This window comes from Marmota monax, unplaced genomic scaffold (assembly GCF_021218885.2).
Source record: "Marmota monax isolate L192 unplaced genomic scaffold, Marmota_monax_Labrador192_F-V1.1 WCK01_AAM20220418_F8-fsc00132, whole genome shotgun sequence".
NCBI classification, from domain to species: Eukaryota; Metazoa; Chordata; class Mammalia; order Rodentia; family Sciuridae; genus Marmota; species Marmota monax.
The window spans coordinates 8,910,505-8,923,149 of NW_026695199.1; the positions used below are offsets into that span (position 1 = coordinate 8,910,505).

A 12,645-nucleotide genomic window follows, 5' to 3' on the forward strand; every position below is an offset into this window, starting at 1 on the left:
GCGCGTATAGAATATCCTTCTTTTACTTTTAAATCAGGTTATTTTGGTTTGGTAAGATGAGTGGATACCAGGAAGGAAGAGAAAAGAGCAGCAATTCTGCTATTCTCATATAACCCCTGAGGTCTCTTTTCCCTTGTAGCATTTTGTTCCTTTCCCCAGGCCTCTGAGATGAATGCTTGACTGGAGTCCCCTTTTATGCTTTTACCATTCTGCTCTTCATATCACCTTTTTGGGCCCAAACCTCCCTGGCATCTCATTCTTAGTAAATTCAGCCTAATTCATTCAATCTGACATTTGAACTTTCTGTTATTCTACCCAAACTCTCCTTTTTAAACTCAAAATTGAAGCAGGCCTTATATTCAAATGAGATTTCACACCACTGAGTCTCCTCTCATGGATTCCTCTTGCACTGGAAGGTCCTAATCCCCTCAAACCCAGCCTCTGCTTCCTTTTGGTCCTCACTCAGGTGGAACCTCTGTAAGTCTCCCCATAGCCTTTTTATCTGCATCTCTATGATTCTACTTTTGGCTTTCCATTATCATCATTACTGATTTGTGCCTAACTTCATTCTTTATTGCTGTCCTGTTGCTCAAAGAGTGGTGCTCCCCTGTTTGGGAATGTCATCCTCTTTGGCAGCACATCACTGGCAGGGGTCTGTCTCACCAAGGACTTGGTCAGAAGTTTAGCCAAAGCAACTCTGCAGTATGGGAGCCATAAGGGCAGGTTAGACTGCCCTGGGACATCTGAGTCCATGAGCCCAACAAATCTCATTCATTGGCAGGATTTGGTCCGGGATATCTGGTTATGCAGTCCGTGCTCTAACCTTGTTCCTAGAATTTGTCATTATAATAACCCACAAAAAGGATTATAGATGCCCCATATCTAGATCCCCCCAGTAATGACCCCAGATCCCAAATACTACCTTTTCCCTCCTCAATCTAGGTTATTTACCATCTATTCCTTTATCTTCCCTGCATTTCTCATCCCACATTTCAAAGGCCTAGGCTTTGCCAAATTGTTCATTTTCTTTGACTCACCGAAGCACTTGATGAGATTGATTTTTTCTCTCCCTTTGAAACACTTTCATCCAGAGGCTTTTGAGACAAAATGGCAATAATGACCCTGCTGCTCTATTTTCTGATTTCTCACAGGGCTCAACATGTTAGACTCCTCTGCTCACTTCTCTATACAGTCGCTACATGATGCCTGGTTTCAGATACATTCTGTCCTCTCTTCTACACTTTCTTCCAGGGAAGCTAATCCATCTGCAGCCCAGCCTCTTTACTGAGTTCCAGACTCACTCATCATCCACTTAATCTCTATTTAGATGTCTAATGGGCATCTCAAGAGCAGCATGGCTGAAACAGAACCACTAACTTTCTCCCATGCTCCAGAATTCCCTCCTCCACAATTCTTTTCATCTACCCAATTGGGTACCAAAACTAAGATTCAGTCTTGATATTTTTCCCCTTTCTTTGCCAAAAGAAGAATCTAAGCTAAATGTAAGTCCTATTAATTATACTTTCAATATATAACCTGAATTCAAAAGCTTTAATTTCTTCTGCCATCACACTAAGCCAAGCCACCATCCTCTTTCTCCTGGATTACTGTACCAGCCTCCTCCTAACTGACTGCCCTGTGTCATGGTCTCAATGTCTGTGTCTCCCAAAAGTCATATCTTGAGATCTTATCCCTCATGCATGAGAGTTGGAAAATTTAGGAGGTGACTAGGTCATAAGGATCAAGCCATGATGAGTACGATTAGTGTCCTTTTTATAAAAGAGAACTTGGGAAGCTGCCTTGCCCTTCCACCATGTAAGGACATAGTTAGAAGAAACTACTTCACAACCAGAGAGCAAGCCCTCATCAAACACTGGGGATATTTTGAACTGAAGAACCATCAATGGAAGTTTATTATCATCACAAAGTGAAGATTGGCAGTGATGGACTAAAGAATCATTATAGTAATTTCCCAATCAGTTCCCTCTCCTTGTATTCATAAAAATCGAAGAATCATTAAAGAGAGCAAACAGTTGCTATGTAATTATATTGCCAGACTTGTGATCTATGCTAAAGTAAATCATGGCCAGCTTCAGAAAAATTACAGAAGCCTTGACAAAAAAAAATTTCAAAGCTCTTTACATTATTCTCTGACCTTACGAAGGAAGACAGTTGAATGGAATTTAATAGAAAAGGAAAACAACATAATTTTTTTCATAGATAGCATATGACAATTGGATAGGAAATAATATTTATCATGTCTGATTTAAAAATTGGCTTAAAATATTCAAACAATTCAAATACCTAAAAGGCAAGAAAGTGATTTGGTAAAAGTATCATTGATATTATTATTTGCTAAAGTGAAGCACAGATCTATGAATTCAAATAGCTTTCCCTCTGTATTTCCCCATTCCAGAAAATTCACAGAAAATTGAAACCTGGTCGAGTCCCTAATGAAATCTAAATTGTGAAGACTTAGTAGTAGTCTTAGGGTCTAATTTAGCTTTCTTAAAGGCTTAAGAGAAAGACAACAGAGAGGTCATGAATAGCAAAGACAAAAATGACTTATGAAGAAAGGAAAAGTTGGAGGTCTACAAGTTTTGAAGTCTGTCTTTGGATGTTCAGTTCTTTGACTTGAAGAGGAAAATGATTGCTATGTGGTTTGCTTGGAGGGTGAATCATATAGTTACTATCAGGCCTTGGGGCCAGAGTTTATTGACTTAGATTATATATAAAATAAGATTATTAATTAATAAGTTTGTTCATTTGCTTTTCCATTTTGTCCACATAGAGTGGACCTCAAGAGACAGGGAATTTGACATGCCAGGAATTAAGTCCTGGAGAAATAAACAGCACTGGAAGAACCAGGCAGGTCTAAGCTGAGCATGAATGGGAGAGGCCCAGGGAGGTGCGATTGTTCTGAGCAGGCACATGGGATCTGTAGAAACAGAACCCCACAACAGACAGCCCTCAGCAAGGGGCAATGCTGAGACCTACAGAAAAAAATAATGTAGCATTTTCTGCTCACCTTGCCCTGCTCTGCACTCCTACCTAGATGTGGGCTTACCTGGATTCAGTTTTCTTGTGATCAGAATGCAGCCAGAGGATGGGGGAGGAAAGCTCAGGCCCCAGTGAACACAAATGGGCCAGTCACTTAAAATACCTTCCTGTGCCCAACCATGGGTTAACTAAATGGTTACTTATTTAAAAGTGGGAAATTTGATTTGCTTGTTTGTATATTCAACAAATATTTCTTGAGTTCCTTCTCTGTACCTGCTACCAGGCACAGGAAGTGAAGCCTGTGTCTGTATCTCTATCGACAGCCCCTTGTTCCTCAGATCACTTGAATATGTGAAGTGTCACAGTGGTCAGGATTTTACAAAGAATTACAAAACAAAACAAACCAATCAACTGAAAAGAAAACCAAAAACAACCTCCCCAAACCCCAAAACAAAACAGTTGCTAATTTCTCTTGCATTTGAACTTCCACAGCAAACTAGCTGCAGTTTTCTAATTGCTTATTGCTTTCTTCCTCTAACCATGTATTACTTTACTTAATTTGTTGACTAGATCCTTTAAGAAAGGATCATTATTATTCATGTTTCTTCAAGAGTGAGTGAATACACACACACACACACACACACACACATAAACATTTATACAGTATTGAATACATTCAATATTCAGGGAAACATTTAAAATATTAACAATGATATTAAGAGTTATAAAGATATGAAAGTTTATTTTCATTTTGAACTCATATGTACTTTCCAAATTCTATACAAGGAACATATATTATATCACATATATGCCCTCAATAAAAGTAACTAAAAAGACAAAATACCAAAATGTATCCCATTGGAATAGCAAGTGTGTATTTTAATTAGGAGTTAAGATTATATCAATGATTGTAAACATGGAGTTTTTAAAAAATGTTCCATCCTGAAGAGGCAATGGAAAGTTACAAGGATGTTTTCAGCCCTAAAATAAAACTGTTTTCTTAAGGCTATGATCTGGAACCTGGGAGTAGGGAAGAACAGAGCCATGCACAGATACATCACTCAGGGGAAACCAGACAAAGCTATCAGCTTCCTATAATTCCATCCATTATCCAGTTTGAAAAGAAAGGAAAAGAGTTCAAAGAAGTATGGTTTCTGGAAAACATTTGGCTCCATTTTTTCCCCCTGAAGAATGTGCCTCATTTGCAAAGATGGTAAAGGTTGGGAGGAGAAATATAAAAACTATCACTTTATTAAGTGATATTGTTTGCAGTTAGAAATTGTCTTGAGATACAAATAAAAATTGATTTCAATTCTTAAATTAAAGACAGGATTAAACAGTATATGGGTCAAGCAACCGACTTCTAGGTGACCATGCCACGGCTGTCAGTTCAAGTGGAATCTCATTTGAAGTGTCAAAGCACTAATATTCCATTGCATATTTACATGATGCTAATGTAGTGCACTTTATTCTGCCTGCAGTGTCCTCAGGGAGGTGAGGAAAGCAGGAGTGGAGGATGAAGTGAACTAGCATGGAGCCACTTAGGAACTTGCTACCACTCCACTTGCCAAGGGTATATTCTGAAATTGTGGCTGTGATGGAGCTCAAAGATCTTCTCCTTCATCTGAGTTTTCAAGAACAAATCTTAAAAGTTGATTTCACAAAGATCCTGACTCATTTTTTCTTGTTCAGTATTGGCTATGAAAGAATCAGCACTCTTGCTTTTTGAGCTCCACTTACTAAACTCTGGGTGATGATGCAGAAATTTTCCTACAACCATTTAAACTAAGATTACATCCTCTTGCATAAAGAGGAGACAGCTCCATGTTCAGGGACTGAAAGCAGTGATACCAGTTGGTTTGATACTTAAGACTGTATTATGAAAGTGAAGAGATCACAATCAGTGATAGTTTTGAAATATTGAGATAAATTTTTGCAACAGAATAGTTTTTTAACTCTAAACTTCAGAGCAAAGAGAATATTGAGAAGCTCTTTCTCAGAGGCTGTGTTTTCAATTTGCCTTTATTTGAATTTTTTTTTAAATCCAAACTTACAGAAAGTCCATATGTCTCCAGCAACCTGAATTCCCTATTTACATTGTAATCAGCAAATCTGTACAAGTAAATGGACTGCTAGCATTAGGTTTTTTTTTTTTTAATATTTATTTTTTAGTTTTCGGCGGACACGACATCTTTGTTTGTATGTGGTGCTGAGGATCAAACCCGGGCCGCACGCATGGCAGGCGAGCGCGCTACCACTTGAGCCACATCACCAGCCCAGCATTAGGTTTTTATTTCAATTAAAAGAATAGGATGCTTCTTATTTCGGAAATTAAAATGTACATAAGGTATAACATTTTAAATTATAATTATATATATATGTATGTGTGTGTATGTGTGTGTGTATGTATATAGTTGTTTATGGACCTTTATTATATATATAGTTAGTTAGTTGGTTGTTGGGCCTTTATTTTATTTATTTATTTAAATGTAGTGCTGAGAACTGAACCCAGTGCCTCACAAATGCTAGGCAAGCTTTTTATTACTGAGCTACTTAAGACATTACATGTATGTTACACTATGTTGAGCTCTTTCCCTCTCTCTTGGATTGATCAAAATATTTAATAGTGCCTGGTGTGGTGGTGCACACCTGAATCCCAGAGATTCAGGAGGCTAAAGCAGAAGGATTGCAAGTTCAAGGCCAGTCTCAGCAACTTAGTGAGACTCTGTGTCAAAAAAATAAATAAAAAGGACAGGAGATATAGCTCAGTGTTAATGTGCCTCTGACTTCAATCTTTAGTACCAAAAATAAGTAAACAAATAATAGTTTACCATAGAGTGTTATATACATTCGAAATAGTAGAAAAACTCTTTCTATATGCATATATATATATATAATTATTTATAATCAACTAATTTAATTTAAGGAATTTAACAATATATATCAGCATAAAAGCATATTTTCTCTTTGAAAAGTATTTAATAAATATTCATATTCTAATTCATTCTACGCTGATTTGATTATTTTATAAGTGTTTAGATAAACTGCAATAATTACTAGTTAAGCCTGGAGGATAATAACATAATAAAGTTCATGTAGTTTGGCTTTAGAATTCTACCTAGAATTCATTAGTCAATACCTAATTATAAGTACATTGGAGTACCTCAACTCTACAATTTGAAAAAAAGAATCCATTAAAACAATGATGGAATTAAGTTAGGATCAACTGCAAACCACTTAAATATTTTATGTTAATAAAATAAAAAGATAAAATGACATCAATGGAGACTACTAGTCATAGCTACTAAATCTGTCCCCCTCAAAGTTATAAATACTAATAAAACTAACAACATCATCCACAAAATTTCCCTTTAACTAAAACTTCATCAAATAAAACCACTTCTGTGTAATTTAAGCTTAAGAGGTAAGGACTGACAAAACACAGTTACCCTTACTTCAAGCTTTCACATATGAAAGTCTATATCATTTCAATGCAAAAAAAATCAATCTGTGCTATAATATTAGGACTTGGACCATATTGTCTATTTTGATCAATATTATTTAAACACAGACTATCTTGTGAAACTTGAAATGCCATGGGCTCCACAACATGAGATAGTAACTATTCGCTATAAAAGCTTGTTTTCTATTTTAAAATAATAGATTTACATAAATATGAATTTTCTAAGATCAAAGTGAGTGGCAGGTAAGTTTAAATTTGCCTCTACATAGTCTATTTTTTTTTTGAAAAGTGGCAAGAAAGCTGGTAATTTCATTTCTACTCAGAGAGATGATACTTGCCCACTTGCCACCTGCTCAGTGTCTTGGACCCACTGTCTGGAAACCAGTTCAGTTCCAGTGTCACCACACTGACTGGTCTGCCAGCTCAGCTCAGCTCACCTTCCCTGATGTGCCTTTTTGGCTGAGCTATTTTTTAAATTTATTTTTTATTCATTTTAATTAGTTATACATGACAGTAGAATGCACTTTGATGCATCATATATAATAGAATATAATTTCTCATTCTTCTGGTTATGCATGATGTAGAATCCTACCAGTTGTATATTTATATATGTACACAGGGTAATAATGTCTGATTCATTCTACCATCCTTCCTACTTCCAATACCCCTCCCCTACCTTATTTCTTAATTCTATTAGAAGGTGTCATTTCTGGAACACCTGCTAAGTGTTTAATTCCTACCAAAGCCTTATGTGGAAGATCCTATTATGATGATAGTTTTATAAGGACAGACTTTGGCGGCTTAGACAGGTTAAGTAACTTGCAAAGGGGCAAACTAATAAGTGGCACCTACTTCAGAATTTGTATTCCTAACTCATGGACCTCTATTTAATTACAATCGTTCTTTCATTGTTTGGTGAGATCTTAAATTATATCCCAAATCCTTTTCAATTATTTGGGGGTTATTTCTCTGTTGCTTTGTGGAAACAAAAGTTCAACTGCATCCTCAGTTTGAAAGATCCTTTGGATCTTATGATTCAACACATGTTCTTAAAGTCTTCAGAGAAAGCGGGATGCCCTCCAGGAGCCTAGTGTCTTTGCAAGGGTATGCTCCAGGTAAAGGGTTTATAGAACTACTCCCTCCAGGAAGGGAGGAGGAAATGGCAAGGTTTTCTCCAAGCCCTTCTCCCCACTCTCTCTACTTCCCCACCCTCCCACAAGCTTACCTTGGTCAGGAAGGGGTATTCTGAGAAAAATCAAAAGGAAAAGTCATGTCCGGGTTCAGGCTGCTCCGATGCACCCATTCACCTTTACTGCCAATGGGATTCCGCTTTCTAATAATTTGCCCTCAACCTCACCCCAGAAAGTGGACTAGAGGGGTTCTTTGCCCGACCCCCATTTTCACCTGTTGTTCACCCTGTGAGCGGGAGGAGCCTTTTCACCGCAGTCCTTGGGCTGAACTTGCACGGGAGAGTTTGTTCCTGGACTGGGTCGGAGGCTGGCTGCGGGAGACAGTGCTCTCCTGTCTCTGCCTGTCTGTCCTGGGGCTCCTCCAGTCACTCACCTGCAGCGGAGGTCTGAGACCAGCGTGGGCGTCGCGCGTGCTCCCTGAGCATGGCTCGGGGCTCCGCGCTTGCAGTGGCCCCCACGCAATTAGCAACCCGGAGAAGCTATTAATTATTGCTTTTTTCTATCACTGCAGGCAAGTGTGAGAAACCTGAGCCACTCCCAGAGCCTCGGTGCATGTTGGGAGTGTTTACTTTCTTAGAAACAGCTGATAGGTACACTCCTTCGCTCCCTAACACACTTCTTAAGTGAGCTGACATTCTGGGTGACGCTTGAACCACGGAGCTGGACGGATTTTAATCTCCATTCTATAGTCCAGCTGGACTCTAGTTGAATGGCTTGTGAGAAATGACGCTGACCAGGACTGAACACCATTATTCACATCTTTCCTTTTAAAATTTTCTCTTTGAATTTGAAATTCTTATTTTTTTTTTCCTCTTGGTGTTTTGCCACTCAGTTTCCCAGCCAGCACCTTTGCACCCACAAGCAGCTTGCCACACCTCTGCAGCTTTCCCAACCCACATACCTGCAGGCCTTCCACCCCTGTGGCTCTGATTTAGTAGGTCTTGGGTATGTTGTGCGCTCATCCATATATTAAATATCGCCACAAAAGAATCTGGTCGACATCAAAGTTTGAAAACGATTTTAATAAAGTACAACCGAAGAGATAACTAATAACAACTAAGTGGATATGTTCAAAAGGTCGGATAGTTATCTATTTAGCCAGCGGTGTGCAAAGACCAGGAACTGTGAGATTTATCATTCTTTGAGCAAATAGGTTTACTGAATCATAATGAAAACTTTTGCAATCTTACATAAGGACAGGTGTGACCAGCTATAACTTGTATTAGTTTGATCGTCACATTGGCCCCACGTTCCCTGGTGTGTGGTTGGTGGTATAGACTGACCTTTGGATGGTGACTAACAGGACCTGCAGTGTTTACAGCTCCCAGGTTCCGGAATGCATGTTCAAATGCATGCTCTATCAGTGTTGTCTATACTCAGAGGGGATCATTTGTTTATTATCAGCAACTGGGACATTGTTTTTTGCTTTTTATGTACAAGCATCTTTGAAGGTTTTATTTTGATTATTGTCTGCCAACTGGTTTCCTTTAGTTAGAGGCTCAGTGACTCGTCTTGTTTTTGAATGCTATAGTAAATAGGCCATTTTTTATTTTGGAATATGAAGAGTATATAATTACGCATGTGCAGTGTAGAAAATTTATAAAACAGAAATGTAAAAAAAAAAAAACCCTACAATTTCCCTCACAAATATAAGTCATATAAGCAATTTGGTGAATGTCACTCTGTAGATATTTACCAAAATACTGCTACATTCAGTTCATTGTTTTATAACCTGCTTTTATCTCATAAAAGATATTCTGAGCAATTTACCATATGTCAAGGCAGTTTCTTCCTGCAATATGATTTTAACTAGCTGCACTGTAATACAGCATATGCATATACCACTATTTCATCAGTTCCTTTTTGTGAAAAAGTTGTACTGCTAAACAACATTCCAGCAAATGTTTATATATAACTACATACAGCCATGATTATGACTTTTACATGTATTTTAAAATTTGCCAGATGAAAGAGGATGTACATTTTAAAAAATTTTTTCTCATCAAAAATCCTTGTCAATTTTATACTCCTAAGGCAACTAACATTAATTGTAATACTTTTTTTAAAAACAGTTACTGATTTGAAAGGTTAAAAATCTGTATTATATTTTAATATGTAACTTATTGATTATCTGTAAGATTGAACTCTTTATTTAAGATACATCTTGCATTTTTGCTTTTTTATTTATTGTATTCTTTGCTCATCTTTTTCATATTGATTTGTAAGATGTGTTTATATATTAAGTATATCAACTCTTCATTGTATTTGCTGTGACTTTATTTCCCATGTTGATTACCTTAGTCTTAATTGTGTTTTTTTTCTCGTGGGGGTGATGATTGGGGGGTACTGGGGATTGAACTCAGGGGCACTCGACCACTGAGCCACATCCCAGCCATATTTTTTTGTATTTTTATTTAGAGACAGGGTCTCAATGAGTTACTTAGCACCTCATTTTTGCTGAGGCTGGCTTTGAACTTGCGATTCTCCCACCTCAGTCTCTGGAGCTGCTGGGATTAATTATGGTATTTTGGACATAGAAAAGATTCAAAATTTAAAGTCAAATATATTATTTTTCTTTATCAGTGATTCCTTAGTTTTATAAAAAGCTTTTCCATCTCTAGATAAATATGTATATAAATGTGTGTGTGTGTGTGTGTGTGTGTATCCCTTCTAATGTTTTGAGAGATTATTTATTCATTAAATTGAACCTTTCAACCCATCTGGACTTTATATGTTAAAAGCCATGAAATGGAAGTTTTCACTGGTCTATTAGGCAAGTTACATTTATCAAATAACTATAAATTATAAACTCCATGAAGTTTAGGACTCTGTCTACCTCATTCTCTATTTTATCTCCTGAGTTTAGCACAGTCATTGGAAGATTCAAGTTTGCTCAGGCCAAATGTTTAACCAGAACTCATGATCCCTTCCTTTCTTTCTTTCCATGCCCAGTAAATGAACCAGTCTTGCTGTTGTACCTCCACTGGTTCCACCCCACATCTGGCCTACAAATGGCCTCCTAATTGATTTCTCTTCCCCAACTCTGTCCTATGAGAGGCAATTCTTCATCCAGACAGCATAATCTTTTGTAAACAATATTTAGACCATAACATCACTCTGATTTTCTTTTCTGAGAACTTCTCTAGTGGTTGTCCCATGTAACTTGAAGAAAGCCTAAATCTGAACTCCTTCCTGTGGTCTACAATTCCCTGCAGGACCTGGCTCCTTCCTATTTGACTGTATGGATTCTCTGATTCTTGGCCTCCCTGGTACTCACTTTACACTTACCTATTTGTCCTATTTGTCTTTTTTTTCCTAGAATAGACCGACACTTGTTTCTGCCTCACCATCTTGCCCCCACCTCCACCCCAGAAAGCTCTGCTCTGGTCAAAGCTGGTTTATTTTTATTTTTCTGTTTTTTTTTCTCTCAAATATTAAATCCTCAGAGAGACTTCCATTACCATTTTTCCTGTACTTATGGTGGTTATCACCAGTTGAATGTAATTTTTTTTGTTTGGGGCTAGTTCTTTATCTTACCTCCCCTCTCTCTGAAATATCAGTTCTAAGAGATTAAGGACTTTGACCTCTAGGTTCACTGCTCTATCCCAGTATCTAGAACTATTCTAGCCCCTTGTCAGAGGCCCAGGGAACACTGCACTGGCTCATAAATAAATAGTGATGACTTAACAAATATGTGTTGTGTCAATTAATATAGATTATAGTTTTTCCTTATTTTAAAATGACATTTCCATCAAATAATAAAGGCATATATTTTTAACATGTTTCTAGTACTTGTATCCAACTGACCTACATACCTACATTGTCATCCATTTCATATTGCCAGTTTTATAATTTAATATCTGGCAGATTAATCTGATCATTATTTTTTCCCTAAAATGTTCTGGATTAATCTTGTCATATGCCACCATAAATAGCTATTCACTCTAGGATACTAATAATATTTATGCTTACATTTAGTGACTTTCCCATAAAACATTGTCACTGGCAGATCTTCCTAGGTCAATTGTCTAATCTATATTACCAATTGATACCTTCAGGTTCAGGAGGGAAAGGCTTCTAAAGTAGAGGTTTTTCTTGGTTGTAACCTTCTTTTAGGGTACTGAAATGAGTGTTGGATTTACCACTCTCATTTTGTTCATGTCTGTTTCCTTTGAAGGACTTTCTTACATTGATTCTAGGCGCGCCCATGTGACTTACTTTATCCAATGGGCCAGTACAAAGCAAGGAGTTTAAAACCATTTATGCATTGGACTTTTTCTTTTGTTGCTCTTAAAGTTTCCAAACACCATATGAACCTAGGCTAATCTATGGAATGATAAAGACTCTTGACACAGGTGCCCCATTACTCCAACGAATAGCCTAAAAGTAGAGCCCTTAAGCTAACTGACAGCTGATTAAAGATTCATAAATGAATCCAGCTAAGAACAGCAGAAAAACTGCCCAGCTCAGCTTAATTTCATATCGCCAACCCAACAGAAACTTGAACCACATTAGTGGTTGTTATTTTACGCTACTAAGTTTTGGGGTGGTGTTACTCAGCACAAACTAGCTGATACATCTGGTGTGTTTTTCACATACACATATATTCATGTACACAGAAACATACATTCACACCAATATATTACTACTTGGAAAGTAAGAGAAATGTTTGGATCATAATGTCTCCATACCACACATACAAATGGATCAGAAAAGAAAGAGATTTGAGTTATCATCAGGTTGGGTCATTTCCACAAACCACTAAATCACTCCTGAAAAATATTTGTAGATAATTATATCTTGAAAGAAATAAATGGAAAACAAGCAATTATCTGTTTTAGCAACATATGATCAAATTGCAGTAGGCACTTGTGTCCGTGTAATTTGTGACCTTATATTTCATTTCAAAGCTGAGGCTGTAATAAAAGCCTAGATATCAAGAGAAGTGTAAAAGGAAGCAGAGTTGCTCTGGACAATGAGGGAACTTCCATA

At 37.3% G+C, this 12,645-nt stretch overlaps 1 protein-coding gene across 6 annotated transcripts in view; it reads right to left on the reverse strand.

The window, feature by feature from the left end:
• The window catches only part of Rassf6 (Ras association domain family member 6), a 41,141-nt gene extending 32,954 nt beyond the window's left edge, over nt 1-8,187 (reverse strand). The window contains exon 1 of one of the 6 annotated variants that reach the window (XM_046428682.2): nt 8,027-8,187. The gene's annotated coding sequence lies outside the window, so the exon portion shown is untranslated. Of the gene's footprint in view, nt 1-3,067; nt 3,127-7,688; nt 7,842-7,867 lie in introns of those variants that run through there. The other 5 variants (XM_046428681.2, XM_046428685.2, XM_058574046.1 and 2 more) reach the window with 5 other exon arrangements.
• Nucleotides 8,188-12,645: the final 4,458 nt, after the last annotated feature.